Genomic DNA, 17,393 nt, shown 5'->3' on the forward strand with positions numbered 1-17,393 from the left:
CTTGGCTAAATGCATATCTCTTAGTGGCCTCTTTATATTTATTTTGATATATTTATGTATTTAATTGTTATATTATATTTTGCAACTCCAGTCATGTAATTGCATGATGCGACGAACATCTGTTTCTCCAAAAACATCCAATCAGGTAATTATCCTTCCACTTCAATCTAATACCCTCCCTCCCCCCTCCCTTTCTTTTTCCCTTCCCTTCTCCCAGGGGGTCCACTGCCCGGCTGTCTGGATGTCATAATCATGTGATCTCATGTTTCCATATTTGTTCTTTTGGAGAGATATCCCGCAGCTGGGAGCCCGGCACGGGTGAGACTACTCTCCTTGGGACCCAAAATTGATTTTGGATGTCCCATCTTTTATCTGGAGAGCATATGCGTTATACAGCTGGATTAATTTCCTACAATCTTTGTGGGAATTCCATGCTTGAACCCCCGACCATCTAAGGGTTAAACGCCACCACCCGTGCCGGGGCGATATCTTATAAGATTTCCCCTTCTGTATCTACTAGGCCAAGTATCCATAATGAGAAATTGGCATCTCTTGAAACTTTCGTATAATTTTTATTATAATGACTCCGACATATTTATGGTTGGATCACACTTTGTTAAAACACTTCATTGTCCTATTTAGCATCAAAGATGTACCAATTATTAGAATCAAGGGCGGGTATTATTATCTTGCCCCTTCTGCAAGTGAGGGCGGAAGTCCATCACCGTGGCTACGTCCCGTGAAGTGCTGGATTATACGCCCAAACCGGATGTGATGTCACCGTCCTAGACTCGCGGTATTTTACTCGAGATTAAACAGACGGAAATGACGACATCACTCTAAACCTCGCGATGCCTATTGGCAAATCACGGGCCTCGTTATGATACTTTAGGGAACGCCGAGAATCAGTCCGGTGAGTGATCTCTCCGTGATAGGACAGAATTGTCGTTCCTCCAACCCTCCCTACAGCTAAGTAAGTAACCTTTTTTAGGGGAATTTTTGATCGTTGGAATGCTTTGGGTACTTTCATCAAGGTGAACTTTATTTTATACCTTATACATATTTACTCCTTCAGATCTATGGGCGAACCCCACTAGCTGTATAATCAGCCGTGGGGGTTTTCATCCGTCCCCGCTTGGAAGACATTGTCATTGGGTGTCTGCCACCTCTTTTCATCCTACGGTATTTATATTTATACTTGTATTGGGGACACTCCTGCCATGTACAATATCCTGGATAGGTAACCAGATAGATGCAATATAAAACTTTTTATATTTTAGATACAAGCATAATACCAATATCTATATTCAACCACTCTGGGACAAAAAGCACACCCCCAAGTAGATACTTCATCTGCTGAAGTGGCATTGGATTTGGCTGTTATTTACTCTTTATCTACACGGAGGTAAGATACCCCAAATAACAAAATAATTCCAACTGTGGATAATCTATATTTTGAGCTCCTTGCTCTCCAGTACTTCCTCGTTTTATGTCTTCCCCCCCCCCCCTTTTTCTCGTTTTTAGGGGTCACCATCTATTAAGTCCTAATAGGCACCTCTAGTTTGGGATAACCAAAGGTGACTGGAATCCTCTCCGTCACTTGAATAATCCCTTTCTTCCGTATTTTTTACACACCTATTCCCCTTTTGGATCATTACAACAGGTGAAGTGATCCGTAACTATATACTTAAGGGAATTCATCCTTGGAGTGAACTTTTCTGACACTGCATTATTATTTACAGGCTATAGAAAATAATATAAATACCTGATTCTAGCTCCCACCTTGCGGGACCCATACATATCTCCCCGTGGACAATATGAGCGGCTCCGGACATTTGCCGGTATGTGTACAACCCCCCCTCCCCTACCATCCTCTCTTCTCCCTTTCCCCCTCCCCCACCCCCTCTTCCTTTTCCCCCCCCTCCCCCTTCCCCCCTCTCTCTTTCCCCCTTGATATATTACCTCTTGAGATGGAACAACATGTTGTCGCATATGCAAAAACCTTGATATGATTGATGTAACACACTAATGTATGTTTTTGTATTTTTGCTTTTGTTCTCTTGGTTTCACTTTTGGCATATGATTATGCTTTCCAGGAAAACATACAGATTCCCTGAGGAAGATTTTGGTACTATACAAATTTCGAAACGCGTTGGACTCTGTCATGCATCTGCAACTGTATTGTATTGTACATTGAATGTATTATTACTGTTTGATTGATCTCTTTCATTCACATTTTTTTCAATAAATTGTTAAATATTTTAATTAATTCTATCTTTTTCGAAAGATCCTCATTAGTTACCTTTAAAGTCCCACCCTTCCAGGGGGTCATTCCCTTTTTCTTTATCAACTAATCTAGGGATTATGGTAACACAATATCTGAGAACTACCCACATACCTTTTCATACTTACGGGTGGTGTTCTTGATGGGCATGAATTATGTAGGGCATATGTGACCTGAAATGAGGACAACAGAAAGCATTAGATTTTGGATTATTAAGAGGGCTAAAGGATAGTGTTCACATCAAGTTCCTCGTTGAGTCCGGAGGGACTGAGGCTGTCCAAAGTGTAAATCCAGAACTTTGTGAACGCGAAACGTTCTGCTGGAGGTATGGTGTTTGGGATGGATTCGAGGACCCAGATTTTTAGACCGGCAGTGGATTGGTGGTGGAATTCCAGAAAGTGTCGTGGGACACTGTGATGGTCGCTCCCTGTCTCTATGTAGCGTCTATGTTTTCCAAACCGTTGTCTGAGGGGGCAGGTGGTACGGCCCACATATAACCGAGGGCATGGGCAAGATAGACAGTATATTACATAGTCAGTGGAACAATTATAGAAGTCTTTGAAGGTATAGGTGATGCCTTTATGTATAAATGATTTTTGGCCATGTTGGATAAAGGCACACGTTTTGCATAGGGCCTTTTTACATTGAAAGATCCCTTTTAGTGGTATGAGGCAGAGGGGTGATATGATAGGGAATAGGGGCTGGTTTGAGCCGTTTATGTGATAAATGATGGGGATTAAAAAAGCCGCTATAAATAAAAATTGTGTCACTTGGTTTAGGCTAACAGGGGCCTGAAGCTGTGGGTGACACGCATATATGTTTTATGACAATGCATATACCAATAATATCTGTATAAAAATATATATATGTATAAAACAACAATAGGATGGAGAACACACACAGTGAATGAAACAGTGGGAGGGTGGTAGGGGGTCAGCAGGAGTAAATAACAACAACAACAACAATATCAATGTCAGCAATGTTTGTATCATACACTAGTAAGTGTAAAAGTATACCAATCACACCAGGGTGTGAGTAAAAGATAATAATAACAGAGCCTGATGGCTTAATGGGTTTTTTTGGGGTTGGTTATGAGGGGGTGCCAAGCCCAGGTGTGGAGGGGGCTAATGCAGCAGTCTGAGAGAGCACAGGGATCTGTGGCAGCCAAAAAGTTTGCTTCAGAACACTGGAAAAAGAAAGTATGTTATTTAAAGCGCTCACAGGGGGTGCTGCTCTCTATTGTGGCTGCTAGTAGAGGCAAATGGTCAGGCGGGGTTCAGGCAGGACACTGGTACTTGGACTAGTTGTCAGCTGGAACAGCCTTGGGGGGGGGAAAAGTAGGGCTCAGATGCCTGGAGGCAGAGAGTATTAGGCTGACCCGGGGTGTAAGGGGGGAGGGGGGAGGGGATGTCCGGGTGTGGACGATCCTCTGTTCAGTGGGTGGATGAGGATGGGTTGCACTCCGGGCTGCTCTCCGGGTGAGCGAAGCAGCTCAATGTTAGTCATAGAGGGAAGGGGGAAAAAAGCGCCAGTGGAGTGCAGTTTTTAAAAAAGAAGGAAGTTTATTAAAAATAAGTATAAAGGAACAGGTGACTCGATAATGGACTCACTTCAGTGCAGTCACTGTGGTGCCCTCCCTGGTGTAGGTCAGAAGCTCGGTGCCTGCTCTGGGTCCTGATGCGGTCCAATCATCCGGGAGAAGTCCGGGGTGGACCCACACCTCTCCACCCATATTATGGACAAACCCCGCATTACCTACCGCAAGGCTCCATCACTTAAAGCTAAAATAGCACCCAGCAAGCTAAAAACTCCCAAACCCAACCCCCTCTGCCTCATACCACTAAAAGGGATCTTTCAATGTAAAAAGGCCCTATGCAAAACGTGTGCCTTTATCCAACATGGCCAAAAATCATTTATACATAAAGGCATCACCTATACCTTCAAAGACTTCTATAATTGTTCCACTGACTATGTAATATACTGTCTATCTTGCCCATGCCCTCGGTTATATGTGGGCCGTACCACCTGCCCCCTCAGACAACGGTTTGGAAAACATAGACGCTACATAGAGACAGGGAGCGACCATCACAGTGTCCCACGACACTTTCTGGAATTCCACCACCAATCCACTGCCGGTCTAAAAATCTGGGTCCTCGAATCCATCCCAAACACCATACCTCCAGCAGAACGTTTCGCGTTACTTTGTGAACGCAAAACGTTCTGGATTTACACTTTGGACAGCCTCAGTCCCTCCGGACTCAACGAGGAACTTGATGTGAACACTATCCTTTAGCCCTCTTAATAATCCAAAATCTAATGCTTTCTGTTGTCCTCATTTCAGGTCACATATGCCCTACATAATTCATGCCCATCAAGAACACCACCCGTAAGTATGCACCCAAAACCCTCCCACCCAAACCCCCCCCCCCCATTTCCCTCCCCTCTCCCCCCCCCTACCTCCCAAATAACCAAACCCCCCCCTTCTTCCTCTCCCCCTTCCTCCTTTTTTCCTCTTTCCCCCCCCCTCCCCCTTCACCCCTTCTCTCTCCCCCCCCCCTCCTCTGCCTACCCCCCATCATCCCTCCCCCCTCCCTTCCCTCACCCTTCCTCCCCTTACCTCTAACAAAAAAAACCCCCCACCCCCTTCCCCAACACCCCACCCAGCTCCACCCCTCCTTTCCCCCCCCCCCCTGATCTCTTTCTACCCAAACAGGAAGATGATCCCCTGACCCATTTTTCATGGGGTCAGCCCCGTTAGACACTAGCCTTCCTTTAACTGCTATTTACCTTAAGCTGCTATAATCATAACCTCATTATTATTATTATTGTTTTCATAATCATTGTCTAGTCCCTGTATAATCAGATATGCCTCTTAACGTTTCCTTATTGTATAAGTATCAAATGTTTTTATTATGTGCCTGGAATATGCCCCCGGACCGCTTGGTCAACTTTGCCAAAAAGACATTTGGACATTACACATATTTATGTGTTATCGTATACACGATTCTTTTCCCCTGTGCCTCCTATGAACATTGCCGCTTTAAGATCTTTTTGGCCGTTGCCGCTTTTATTCCTTAATGACGCCCCCAGCCTCCTATATAATTTCCTGCACGTCCTCCCATCCGGACACTTGACAAAGGAGTGCGCATGCCCGCCACCGGCATGTTGCGCATGCTCCGAAACATGTTGTGACGCCCGGATACGCCCACCAAAGCCCAGACACCCCGTGACGTCAGACGCAGCCGGAAGAAGCCTCTAACACGCTCCACATCTCCTATGCCAATCCGACCCGGAAGTCGCCTGAGAAACCCCGGACTTCTCCCGGATGATTGGACCGCATCAGGACCCAGAGCAGGCACCGAGCTTCTGACCTACACCAGGGAGGGCACCACAGTGACTGCACTGAAGTGAGTCCATTATCGAGTCACCTGTTCCTTTATACTTATTTTTAATAAACTTCCTTCTTTTTTAAAAACTGCACTCCACTGGCGCTTTTTTCCCCCTTCCCTCTATGACTAACATTGAGCTGCTTCGCTCACCCGGAGAGCAGCCCGGAGTGCAACCCATCCTCATCCACCCACTGAACAGAGGATCGTCCACACCCGGACCCCCCCTCCCCCCTCCCCCCTTACACCCCGGGTCAGCCTAATACTCTCTGCCTCCAGGCATCTGAGCCCTACTTTTCCCCCCCCAAGGCTGTTCCAGCTGACAACTAGTCCAAGTACCAGTGTCCTGCCTGAACCCCGCCTGACCATTTGCCTCTACTAGCAGCCACAATAGAGAGCAGCACCCCCTGTAAACGCTTTAAATAACATACTTTCTTTTTGACCTCACAAATGTGACTCTGGAAGAATCGTCAAACATTCTTATAGACACAAGTATTTCTAATTCATAATAAAAGTCCAAAGTTTAGAAAAGTCCAAAAATCATGTTCAAAATGATGCAAAATAAAACCATAAGTGCAACTTTAAAATAAAGTGCTATTAGTGCTAAATTACAGTACAATATATTAAAAAATATTATGGTGCTTCTGTGAAAGTGCTGAGGTGCTCGAAAATAATCACTGGTGCCGGGTGACTTGATTCCCTTCTGAGATCCCACTCACCAGAACGGATGGACCCCTGTTGGGGGTCAGAGGAAGCTTATGATCAAAGAAGCAACTCCTCCAAGCTGTCTCACTGGTAAGCCCCTTGATAGGTCAAAGCAAACAGCGTGGCAGATCCCCTCAATGATGAAAAGTCTTTGATAACGCCCAAGTGGGATGGTGAAACACGTTGACGAACTTCCAGTGCGGCACTTTCTGACGTCACTTCCTGGTCCTCCGTGGAACGCACGCGACCGTGGCGTTACCAGAACCATCTCTGCAAAGCAATATTTTTACCTTACAGGCTGTTAGAAGTTTAGCATATTGTGAGTATATTTTTGATGTGGGAACTAATAAAAGTTTTAAACGAGCTTCACTATGTGGATTTTCTAATTTCTTGGAGCTGCCCAGGGCCAATACATTGCAAAGGGTGGCTATTATAGGAAACTGCATTTTTTTCATCATTGAGGGGATCTGCCACGCCATTTGCTTTGACTTATCAAGGGGCTTACCAGTAAGACAGCTTGGAGGAGTTCCTTCTTAGATCATAAGCTTCCTCTGACCCTGAACAGGGGTCCATCTGTTCTGGTGAGTGTGGTCTCAGAAGGGGATCAAGTCACCTAGCACCAGTGATTATTTTGGAGCACCTCAGCACTTTCACAGAAGCACCATAGTATTTTTTAATATATTGCACTGTAATTTAACACTAATAGCACTTTATTTTAAAGTTGCACTTATGGTTTTATTTTGAATCATTTTGCACATGATTTTTGGACTTTTCTAAACTTTGGACTTTTATTATGAATTAGAAATACTTGTGCACTACATAATTTATTTGCAAGCGCTGTGTTTTTTGTCATTTTATTTTGTCTAAGTTTTTACTTGGTGAACAGCAGCTGCATTACACTTTTGAGAAGCGATCCCCCACTCACAGGTCCGGGACTGACGAATTCAAACAATTGTATGATATGAAACAAAAGAGCAGGGACACCTTCATAGCGCAGACTGCTTAAACTGTTTATTCCCACACAAGGTTTAAAATCACTTACAGTGTTACAAAGAAAACAGGCATCATGGATCGATGATAAGGATTCCTCTCAGCGTGCCGTGCTGTATAACCAAAAAGATGTCCACCACGTCTCCTCCACGTAACGGCGTGCATCACCAAGAGCACCACCCGACGCCTTTCGTCATCAAAAGACGTCGTCAAGCGGTGTGGCCTCGAGGTGCGCTGCGCCATATATAGCAGTGGAGGAGAACGGAAATGTCAGAGCATGACAGAAACCGGAAATGAGACTTGCGTTCCAAAAACCGGAACCAGCCCCAAACTAAGAAAAATTAGCTGCATCCGGGAGACCAAAACTGAATAGTGTTCCACAGATGGCCAAGTGAATTAATTATCACAGTTATTACTAAAAAAACAACAATGATAAAAAGATAAAATATAATTCCTATGGGCATTAAAATCCATATCCTAGGGAATGAATATTGAATCATATATCGGGCCGAAACTTGGAGGAGACAGCACCATCTAGAGGTACCAGCACGAATTACACTAGAGGAATATCACAACCTGAAGCCAATATTAACAATAAAATACACACAATTATAAAAACACATATAAAAAAGAGACATTAAAAAATATATAAAATTGCACATGGATATACAAAAGGTAAGACTACAAAAGTATCAACCATAAATTAGAAAGCAGGTAAAAAAGGCATGATAAAAACTATGAATTACTGATAAAAGCATTCAAGTCCCATTCAATATTTAACCCTAACGGGGTATAGGACTTCAACCTATAGATCCAACTTGTCTCGATACGTCCTTGGTCAAATTACTGCCCCTCCTGTTACCTGAAAATCTATCGATACCCAAAAACAATGTGCCCTTAGGATCTCTTTGATGACACTCGTCATAGTGGCGTGAGACACTATGTTTCGGATATCCCTTGACTATGTTGGCCACATGCTCCTTGAGCCTCACATGAAGCTCTCGGATGGTGCGGCCAACATAGTCAAGACCACATGGACATCTAATCAGGTATACCACAAATTTGGTAGTGCAGGATATAAAAGGTTTAATTGTAAAATCCTGTCCTGTGGAACCTGATTTAAACGTCTCCACACATCTAACCTTCTCCACATTCAATTTACAGATAGCACATCTCCTACATTTATAAAAACCCCCTTCTGCTGAAAGAAGGAGATCTTTTTAGGGGGATCTCTAATGTTAGGAGCCACCTGCAACCTGAAGGGGGGAACTCCCCTATAAACAACCTGGGGTTGCGGTGGAAGGAAGAGGGCCCAAAACCCCATCATTTTGTAATATATGCCAGTGACGGCGCAATATCTTCTTAACAGAAAAATATTGTGTGGAATAAGAGGAAAAGAAGGCATAACCAAAGGATTCTTGAGTATCCCTCACCTTGGGTTGTAGGAGATCATCTCCGGCACGTGAATCTGCGCGTGCTATTGCCTCATTAAGCAATGGTTCTCCATAACCCTTCTCCAAAAATCTTGATTTGAGGATGGAGGCCTCACGCAGGAAATCCTCCCTGCATGAGCAATTACACTTTAAACGCAAAAATTGACTGACAGGAACGGATTCTAACCACGCTTTATGATAGTAACTAGTCAATGAATCCGTTCCTGTAACTGGCTTTAAAAAAAGTGGAGGTCACAATCTGACCCTCTTCCACACGGATTTTTAAATATAAAAAATGAATCTCCGTGCTACTGGATTCATATTGCAGGCTAATGCCTCTCTGGTTATTATTGAGGGTCACCATGAATTCCTGAAGAGAATCCAAAGTGCCATCCCAAAGGAAGAGGATGTCATCTATGTACCTACGCCAGAGCACAAGCTCCAGCCTAGGCACATTCAAGACGACATCCTACTCCCACTTGACCATGAACAGGTTGGCCATTCTGGGTGCAAATTTAGCACCCATGGCCGCACCCCTGTTGTGCAATTTTATATATTTTTTAATGTCTTTTTTATATGTGTTTTTATGATTGTGTGTATTTTATTGTTAATATTGGCTTCAGGTTGTGATATTCCTCCAGTGTAATTTGTGCTGGTACCTCTAGATGGCGCCGTCTCCTCCAAGTTGCGGCCCGATATATGATTCAATATTCATTCCCTAGGATATGGATTTTAATGTCGTGGCGGACATCTTTTTGGTTATACAGCACGGCACACTGAGAGGAATCCTTATCATCGATCCATGATGCCTGTTTTCTTTGTAACACTGTAGGTGATTTTAAACCTTGTGTGGGAATAAACAGATTAAGCAGTCTGCGCTAGGAAGGTGTCCCTGATCTATTGTTTCATATCACACAATTGTTTGAATTCGTCAGTCCCGAACCTGTGAGTGGGGGATTGCTTCTCAATCTGCACCTTTGGCTCTTTTGATCTCTGTAATGGGGATCATCGCTTTCTGGTAAGCAGTGGTGATATTAGAGTGCTTGGTGGTGGTTCTCTGGTTCTGAGGTCTTTTCACCTTTCTTCATTGTGGAGTGAACACCATAAGGACTGTGTCTGTTCATTGATTTGGGACATTTGATTGGATTTAGCGCCATAGATATTGCTACATTTATTTTAATCTGTACTATTTCGGATTTGTGTGACTGCTTCCATTTTTTTTTCTATTTGTTATATTGAGTTTCTAGCGCAGCAATATTGTGATTTTATTACACTTTTGCATTGATATTTGATATTGTACTCACTTAGCGCGGTATTTAAATTACTAGTTCACTATTCTTATAGACACACTCCTAAACCTTGTGGACAGCCTTTCCAGTAGAGTTGAAGCTGTTATAGCTGCAAAGGGTGGGCTAACTCAATATTGAACCCTATGGACTAAGACTGGGATGCCATTAAAGTTCATGTGTGTGTAAATGCTGGTGTCCCAAAACTTTTTACATTATAGTGTATATACTGTATATATGTATATATATATGTCTGTGAAGTTAAAATAATGGGTCATGTGTACTCTTAGATGCATAATAAAAATTCAAAAATAGCCTCTGTTTTATTTAACACTTTTGATTGATGATAAATAATGTTTTAACAGTAGATAACATCTGTTTCAATGTTCTTTGCCTGTATAGATAAATGTTTAGGTTTTTTTCTTTGCAGGATGCACAGTATGCAATCAGAAATTACCTACCCTATGCTCCCCCCTCCCTCTGATGCATTGATTGAGCCCAGATAAATATTCAATACATCTGAAGGAACTCCTGAAACTCCCCTTACTTTCCCTCGATGCCTGAAACAATAAATTGCTATGTCCAAGTGCTAACACATAAGAGTGGAACTCTTTTAAGTTCTCAACTAGAAAGTTACAGTGAATCCAGAAAGCATTCACAGTGCTTCACGTTTTCCACATTTTGTTATGTTACAGCCTTATTTCAAAATGAATTCAATTCAATATTTTCCTCAACATTCTACAAACAATACCCCATAATGACAACATGAAAGAAGTTTGTTTGAAATATTTGCAAAATTATTAAAAATAAAAAAAATCCCATGTACATACATATTCACAGCCTTTGCCATGACACTCAAAATTCAGCACAGTGGCATCCTGTTTCCACTGATCATCCTTGAGATGTTTCTACAACTTGATTGGAGTCCACCTGTGGTAAATTCAATTGATTGGACATGACTTTGAAAGGCACACACCTGTCTATATAAGGTCCCACAGTCCAAGGAATTGTCTGTAGACCTCCCAGTCCCAGACAGCACTGTATTGAGGCACAGATCTTGGGAAGGGTACAGAAAAAATTTCTGCAGCATTGAAGGTCCCAATGAGCACAGTGGCCCTCATCATCCATAAATGGAAGAAGTTTGGAACCATCAGGACTCTTCCAAGAACAGGCTGCCTGGCCAAACTGAGCGATCGGGGGAGAAGGGCCTTAGTCAGGGAGGTGACCAAGAACCTGATGGTTATTCTGACAGAGTTCCAGCAATTCTCTGTGGAGAGAGGAGAACCTTCCAGAAGAAAAACCATCTCTTCAGCACTCCATCAATCAGGCCTATATGGTGGAGTGGCTAAATGGAAGTCACTCCTCAGTAAAAGGCACATGGCAGTCCACATGGAGTTAGCCAAAAGGCACCTGAAGGACTTTCAGACAATAAGAAACAAAATTTTCTGGTCTGATGAAACAAAGTATGAACTCTTTGGGCTTAATGGCAAGCATCACGTCTGGAGGAGACCAGGCACTGCACATGACCTGAGCAATACCATCCCTACAGTGAAGCATGGCGGTGGCAGCATAATGATGTGGGAATGCTTTTCAGTGGCAGGAACTGGAAAACAAGTCAGGATCAAGGGAAAGCTGAATGCAGCAATGTACAGAGATATCCTTGATAAAAAAAACCTGCTCCAGAGCGCTCAGGACCTCAGACTGGGGGGCAGGTTCGTCTTCCAACAGGACAACGACCCTAAGCGCACAGACAAGATAACAAAGGTGTGGCTATGGGAAAACTCTGTGAATGTCCTTGAGTGGCCCAGTCCGAGCCCAGACTTTAACCCAATTGAACATCTCTGGAGAGATCTGAAAATGGCTGTGCACCGATGCTCCCCATCCAGCCTGATGGAGCTTAAGAGGTTGTGCAAAGAAGAATAGGAGAAACTACCCAAAATGGGTGTGCCAAGCTTGTAACATCATACTCAAAAAGACTTGAGGCTGTAATTGGGGCCAAAGGTGCTTCAACAAGGTTTTGAGCAAAGGCTGTGAAAACGTATGTACATTGTTTTGTTTTTTGCAGAGATTTCAAATAAACTTCTTTCAATTTATCATTATGGGGTATTGCTTGTAGAATGTTGAGGAAAATAATGCATTTAATTCCATTTTGGAATAAGGCTGTAACATAACAAACTGTGGAAAAAGCAAAGTGCTGTGAATACTTTCCAGGTCCACTGTATACAAAACTTCTTTGGGTGGTGGCAGCAAATAAGGGTATCATAGAAGTGCAGGGAAGGTAAGGGCTTAGAAATATCTGGTACATCTGGATCTGAAGTTTAAAGTTCTATCAATGTAGATGAAACTCATATTTTGCCTGTGGTGGCTGCCCATATTGCATACACTGGAAAAAAATAAACACTTTTAATAGACATGGCTTTCCAAAAAAGTAGGCATATAATAATAAAGCCGCTCTTATCCTAACATAATTAATATCTATAATCAATAAATATAAGTGAATAAACAATTAATAATTATTAATTATAGATATTAATTATGTTAGGATAAGCACGGCTTTATTATTATATACCTACTTTGATTGATTCATTTTTAATTGAAAGGCTGAGTTGAGAGCTGCAGCAGATCCTGTCCTTTACACCTGATTCCTGCAAGAGATATCTATGTTACTAAGTGATAGCGCAGGGGTCATTTTTTAAACTATTATTTCCAAAAAAAGTGATTCTTTTATGAGCCAGACTAATAGTTCAATGTAGAGGTCTGACCATGTAAGAATTTCTTCATGGGGTCTGTACCTGCTTTCTGTAACATTTCTGAACACTGTTTTAATTTTGTGTGTTTAAAGGCATTTTTTTATGTTAGTAGAGGAGGATTAGATTTTTTTTTTTTGTTTTTTTATTTTCCCAATGGAGAGATGTCACTGAGAAAGAAAGTGAGGGAGGATAAAACATGTAGAGCTGTCATCAGAGCAAGAGGTGAAGGGAAATTTCTACAATGGGAACCTTTGTTCCTGTGACAACTTTTTAAGATGGGAATTCTTTTCACTTCTTATTTCCTGTTTGGATCCATAAAGTTCATTTTTTCTTTATATTAACTTTTAAATACTACTCTCAAGCATTTATTTATAAAAAAAAAAAAAAGATACTTTCTCTTCAATATTATTTCAGAGAGAATTTTTAGGGGAAAAATACCAGAAAATCTTAATAAATTGTAAATTTATAAAACAAAATGGAGGATTTTCACTTCTGCCGAACTTAACGCTGTATTTCAGGCAGCAATAAAAGACACAAAATCTATGTATTAATTATTAAATAATCAAGGGCCTGCGTACCACAGTACATACCAATGCACTGGCTCTATGTGTGGTGCATTGTATTGCGAATAACTGTACAATAGCATTTTTCATCTGTTGCAGTATGTTTGTGACCCATTCATAATTAAATGGCTTTCTTAACTCAACACACTAACTCACAATGTAATTTGAAAAGACACAATGGATCGTGTGTGTATACGCACTAAATGTTCAAATGCCACTAGTGTAAGTAGCAAAATTTGGCTTGATATTAACCTCTTTTAACTCCCTATACAACAGCACTGGGAGAATAAGGCAGGCCATAGATGGTGCCACGGTTGCTGGAAAAAAAATTGCTTGATTCCCCCATCAACACAATCAGTGTTGATGGGGAATCCCTCCCGCAGAGCTATTGTGTTCTCCCGGCAAGAGGGGGGCAGTAACCCCTGCCAGGAAAACACAGTGATTATTGCTTGCAGCAATAGCCGCTTGCAATAATTGCATGCTAGCAATCCGACATAATGGCTGTACCCAAGTCAAGATAGATTGAGTTGGGTACATTCAGCCTGCCCATATGGCATGCTTAAAGGGAAGCTCCAGGTTCCTTCAGAAAAAAATAAAAGTCAGCAGCTACAAATACTTTAATATTAGGATACTTACCTGTCTACGAATCCAGCGGTGTGTTCACCCGAGCTGATTTTTCAATCAGCTCTCGGGTGCTGCCATTGCCGTGTCAGGTAAGGGAAACAGGCAATAAAGCCTTGCGGCTTCACAGTCAGTTCCCTACTGTGCATGGGCAAAGTGCACTGTGCTTTGTGAATGGCCCGGTGGTGAGGCAAGGAAGAGAGAGGCCAAACTTTCGGATTAGTTCCCCGCTGTTCTGTTCTCACTACACGTATGCCCCAGGCGTGTGCAGCTCAACATACAGCTAAACCTTTAATCCTGCAATAACCAGTCCTTTTGTAACTTAAGGCTTTATTCCAGTGAAAGAATAGTGGTCACATGAACAGGTTACAAGTCAGAATGGATATGCGAATAGGATTGTGAATAGAGAGGTGAAACTGTAAATAAACATATAAAGGCATATAATCAGTATACAAACATAAACAGTATATGCATTGAGTATATAACCAACAGTTCATAGGCATACCAGCGATGTTTCAAAGGGGGGTTCAGGAATCTTCCCACAGCAACCTCAGATGCTGTCTGCTCCTTCCTGAGGTAAATCTTAAAATGGAGATTCTCTCAGAGAGGGGTGGAACTAATATTCAGCAATAGATAACAGGAAGTACCATAAAGTGCTGTATAACAGTCTATGTCACAGTGGCATCTTGTGGACAGGATTGGTATTACAAGTTCCAATAGCATTAATTATTTTCTTATGCTGGAGGCATGAAACTCCCCGCCTGGTATCATCAGATACCACTATTTATTCCTCAGATGATAACAACAAAACTAGTTCAGAAACTGGTCTGAGGAACAACTTTGTCTCCTTGATTCTCTGGATCTTGACTTCCACTTCACATGGGAGTGATGATGTGATGCAATCAAGTGAGCGATGTGGTGGTGACCAGGAACTATTAGAGGGTTTTTCTCATCTGAATCTAGGTTGGCTTGTCTTAGACGACCACCTACCCTAAGTAGCCCATTTTGATCAAGGAATGGGTCGAGTTTTCTCAGGACACTGTCTCTAGGGATAGGTTTTCCGTTCAAGGTACAGTCTATCTCCTTAGCATAGGCTTCATTCTGTACAGTGCGGATGATAAGATCCTGAGACTGCTGTAGCTCTAATACTGAACTGATCCTTTGACAATGGTGCCATCCCTTGCGGTCACAGCTGTTTGAGTCACCTTTAAAGGAGCGAGCTATGTGAATAAGACAAGAAATAGCTTGAACAAGTGACTTCCATTTTGAGAATCTGGTAAATCTGTCAGATTTAAGCTGACAACCTGAAGTTGCAGTATGGAATGTTGAGATCTCAGGACGGATGTCAGTATCTGAGTCTGGATCTATTAGTTCAATCGTGCCACCTTTAGGAAAGGTCTGTTCTGCATCGTACAAGAATGCAGGTCCAGTAAACCATGTTGTGTCTTTCAGGTTACATGCAGCAACAGCTCTTGTAGTATGGTCTGCAGGGTTATAGTCAGTAGGTACATAGTGCCATTGTGTTGGACTGGTGGATCTCCTAATCCTCAACACTCTGTTGTTGACATAAACGTAGAAACGTCTGGTATCATTGTAGATGTAGCCTAGCACTACCTTGCTGTCTGTGTAGAGTTGAACATCCTTGAGGTCAATGTCTATCTCTGAGGTTATTAGTTCTGCTAGTTCAACAGCTAGTACTGCAGCACAAAGTTCTAGCCTAGGTATAGTATGCTCAGGGTGTGGAGCAAGCTTTGCTTTGCCCATGATGAATCCTACGTGGCATCGTGCTGTAGTGTCAACAGTCCTTAGGTAGGCCACAGCAGCTATTGCCTTGACAGAAGCATCACAGAATATGCAAAGGTTTTGACTCTGTATCTCTGTAGAGGGTACAGGAGCATATGGGCGTGAAACATGGAGATCAGATAAGACTGATTGAGAGTCCCTCCACTCTACCCAAGAGTTCCTCTTATCAAGGGGTAGTGGGGCATCCCAGTTGGATGTTTCACAAATCAAGTCTCTAAGCAAGGCTTTACCTTGAATTGTAACTGGTGCCGCAAATCCTAATGGATCGTACAGGCTATTGATAGTAGACAAGACACCTCTGCGAGTGAAGGGTCTTTCTTCTCCATTTACTTGGAAGGTAAAGGAATCGGATTTCAAGTCCCAAAGTAGACCTAGACTGCGTAGTACAGGTAAAGAGTCTGTACCCAGATCTAATTCCTTTAGATCACTGGAATGGTCTTCAGTGGGGAAAGCTTCCATTACCTCTTTGCTGTTGGAAGCAATCTTGTGAAGCCTGAGATTGGAACAAGCGAGCATTTCCTGTGCTCTTTTAAGAAGACAGATTGCAGACTCACTGGAAGGTAAGGATTTTAAACAGTCATCCACATAAAAGTCTTTCTCTACGAATTGTCTTGCATCCGAGCCAAACTCAAGTTCACCTTCTTGGGCGGAATGTCTGAGTCCATAGATAGCGACTGCAGGTGAAGGGCTATTGCCAAAGATGTGTACCCTCATGCGATACTCTGAGATATCTTTTGAAGGATCATTGTCTTGGAACCAAAGGAACCTTAGGAAGTTCCTGTCTTCCTCTCTGACCAAGAAACAATGGAACATCTGCTGGATGTCAGCTATGAAGGCAATAGAATCTTTGCAGAAGCGTAAGAGCACTCCCAGGAGATTGTTGTTGAGGTCTGGGCCTGTCAAGAGGACATCGTTTAAAGAGATACCCTTGTATTTGGCACTAGAGTCAAACACTACTCTAATTTGACCTGGCTTTTTGGGATGGTACACTCCAAATATAGGGAGATACCAACACTCTTCAGAGTCTTTAGGGGTGGGAGCCACCTCGGCATGACCGTTCTCAAAGATCTTCCCCATGAAAGAAAAGAAATGTTCCCTCATCTCTGGCTTTCTTTGTAAATTACGTCCAAGGGAAGCAAAATGTTGTAAAGCTTGTTCTTTGTTATTGGGTAAGCGTTGTCTCTGTGATCTGAAGGGAAGAGGTGCAACCCAGCTGTTTGTGCTGTCTTTAACTAGACCTTGCTCCATTAATTCTAAGAAGAGTTTGTCTTCGATAGACATTGCCACACGATTGTCATCTTTAGTTCTCTGAAAGACTGTGCACCCTAAATGGTCTTGGTCACTGTCACAGGCAAAGTTGTCACTAGTGGGGCTTGTGAAGGGACAAGATGAGTGGGTGGCGTAGACTGATTCCTTAACAAGGAAATGGTTGTGGCATGGCTGGAAAAGAGAGGGACGCCCATTCTCTAGGGTATTTGTGAGCATGCTGCTAACGGAGTTAGGTTTGTGCATGCTTCCTAGACAGACATCTCCTATGATGACCCATCCAAGGTCTAACTTCTGAGCATAAGG

At 42.6% G+C, this 17,393-nt stretch overlaps 1 long non-coding RNA gene across 1 annotated transcript in view; it reads left to right on the forward strand.

Annotated features, from left to right (window-relative positions):
* The window catches only part of LOC309554365, a 161,393-nt gene extending 150,728 nt beyond the window's left edge, over nt 1-10,665 (forward strand). The window contains exon 3 of the long non-coding RNA XR_014225229.1: nt 10,515-10,665. This is a non-coding gene — a long non-coding RNA (uncharacterized lncRNA). The remainder of the gene's footprint in view (nt 1-10,514) is intronic.
* Nucleotides 10,666-17,393: the final 6,728 nt, after the last annotated feature.

The sequence above is a fragment of the Pelophylax lessonae genome, assembly GCF_965119305.1.
Source record: "Pelophylax lessonae genome assembly, chromosome: 4".
NCBI classification, from domain to species: Eukaryota; Metazoa; Chordata; class Amphibia; order Anura; family Ranidae; genus Pelophylax; species Pelophylax lessonae.